Source organism: Adiantum capillus-veneris, chromosome 10 (assembly GCF_014529385.1).
Source record: "Adiantum capillus-veneris isolate H3 chromosome 10, ASM1452938v2, whole genome shotgun sequence".
Classification (NCBI taxonomy): Eukaryota; Viridiplantae; Streptophyta; class Polypodiopsida; order Polypodiales; family Pteridaceae; genus Adiantum; species Adiantum capillus-veneris.
In genome coordinates, this window is record NC_140940.1 from 52,833,514 (window position 1) to 52,836,055 (window position 2,542).

Consider the following 2,542-nt stretch of genomic DNA (forward strand, 5'->3'; position numbering starts at 1 on the left):
ACTTAAATCAAGCTCATACAATCGTAGTGGGAATCCGTTTTGCAGTAGAACAAACATTGAAGGGTGGATGCATGAATAGGTGGTACACTAGCTACCCATTTTTGTGGGTGGTAGCAAGGGGGTGGGCTGGTTGGTAGGCTAGGTGAGTAAATATTGAGAATCTTTTATAAGGTTTTATTTGAAAATTTTTCATCAAAAGGCTTGAGCAACGAGCTGGATTTCAAAACTTTAAAAATTATCTTTTCAGTTTCAACTATGTGTGTGAAAGTAGTGCGGGGGGGCTACCTTACTGCGGAATCATGACGCCTCCTGGTCGTCGATGGTTGCAGAGCCCCCTCAGGTGGCCAAGCAGCGCCTACAGTTGAAGCAAAATCAGCCACAATTATTGGGAGGCGGAAGAGGGCCTGTCATTCATCTCCCTTGCCTACTCCACCCTCGAACTCCCCTTCTGGAAAGAGGAAGAAGAAGTTCTTGACTCCTTCACCAAATCCCTACACTCCTATAGCAAAGAAACATTCAAAAATGGCAGATGTTGTAACCCTCAACACTGAGGTACTACTGCATCTTAGTGTTGCTGGCTGTCTCTGCACAATTTGTTGTTGTAACTTGTTTCCAAGGTCCAAGTAGGCTCTCTTAAGCTTGCTTTGTAGCAAACCTAAGTTAGAGGCTAGATGTTTGTAGATGCATTCAAGATCCATAAGCTAATGTGCATGCATTCAAGCCTGCATTGAAAACCCGTGTAGAGGCATGCATGCATGCATTCAAGCTTGCATTGAAACCTGTGTAGAGGCATGAATGCATGCATGCATTCAAGCAGATATATTTGTGCACATTGAATTTTTCATTGAACTTTAATTGGATGGCTGCACATGCATTCATGTCTTGTGCATAGTTGGGACCGTACTCGTATGGGTTGCAAATCATAGAGCTATGAAGAAGCATGAATCAGTGATACTCTCTCAATGTGGTAGCTACCACCTGCAACACTCATTTAATATAGGGTAAGTGCATCAGAGAGCATCAAGATTGTAGCATTCAGCATTCTGCAAAAAAAAAAACAAGTTGGTAGCATTATGCTAGCCAACTATCAATCAAAAAGTTCATTTAGCAAAGAAATACCAAGGTGGTAGTTACATGGTAGCTATCTATCTGGGACACAGGTAGTTGTACCACCTATTCATGCACATGCCCAGCCTGCTTCTGCTTTTGCTCAATGCAACAATTGATGTTTAATGTGAAAACTTCTGTAAAATTGTGATATTATAAATGCTCACCATGCAGAAGTTATCTAAGTTTTCAATAAATTTATGGCTGTGTATGTTTCAAGTTTAAGTGTTGAACAATACTCCAATCATACTTCCATACCCGTATGCATTTGCCGTATGGAAACAACTGTGGTCTTATGTTTTTCCCTGTATTTTACAGGGCAAAGGCCGTTGGTGCACTCCATATGTGCCATTTGAAAGGAAGATAGTTTTTTGCATGACAAATCCTCAAGCACATGAAGTATACGACCTCCTCAACTTTGGAGTGGATGCTTGACTATTGACTGAGGAAAATTTCACCAACAAAGATTGGTTGAAATGCTTTAAGGAGGTGCCGAAGAGGGGCAACAAAGTAAAATTTAGAGATGTGAAGCCAGAGCTCTGGAACAGGTTTTATGTATTGTTCACATCCGTGTATCAAGAACCTCCTGGAAATTATGGTATGGAGGTGACTAAAGGATTTGCTAGAGGCTTTCTATATGAGAAGTTGAAGGGACAGGTTGACTGGGCCTTGTTTTCAGAAAGCATTGTCACAAATATGGATCCAGGAAAATTACATGCAAAGAAGCAGCGATGGGCAGCTTTCCATTCCTCCTCTGCCCCTAACAGTTCACGGAGAATGACGAGTACTCCAGATCATTTGGAGGCACCCCAGGAATTTTCGATTGATACAATGGATGATGTGCAAAAAAAGAATTTATTTGGTCCACCGTCTCTTACAGAATTAGATACTGTTTACAACATGGTTGTAAGCAAGCATTCTTTTGCATTGTTAGAGTATAAAGAAGCTTTTAAGAAGCTGGAATTTCTTCAGGCTGATGTGCACCAAAATGAGGTGCCAACCTCCTAGTGGAAAAGCTCAGAGGCCAGTTGAAAGATGTAGAGGCTACATTACTAAAGGCAGAAGGTAGCGTCGATGCTGTGGATGCAATGAAGGGGGAGCAACTTAAAAATACTATCGGCAGGTTGTCGCTAACACTCCAAACATTGCAAGTGGTAGTTGAGGAGAAGGCACCACTTGATGCTATGGATAGTGCTCTAAAGGAGAGAGTGTTTACACAGGAAGTGGAGGAGTGTGCACAGGCACGGATGGATTTTGTGAAGACCATGCAGGTCAAAAGAAGTACAGTTTTGTTGTCTGCACCTCCACCGAAAGTTGCACCTGTGGATTTAGGCACCTTGCCTTTGGACAAAGTTTGCAATGCTTGTGGGTTGACGATGTACAACGATGATGCACTTGGCATGTTTTTGCTACCCTGCAATCATACCTTTCACAT

At 42.1% G+C, this 2,542-nt stretch overlaps 1 pseudogene; it reads left to right on the top strand.

The window, feature by feature from the left end:
* The first annotated feature begins 1,482 nt into the window (after positions 1-1,482).
* On the top strand, positions 1,483-2,269 carry LOC147448854 (uncharacterized; annotated as a pseudogene).
* The last annotated feature ends 273 nt before the right edge of the window (positions 2,270-2,542 follow it).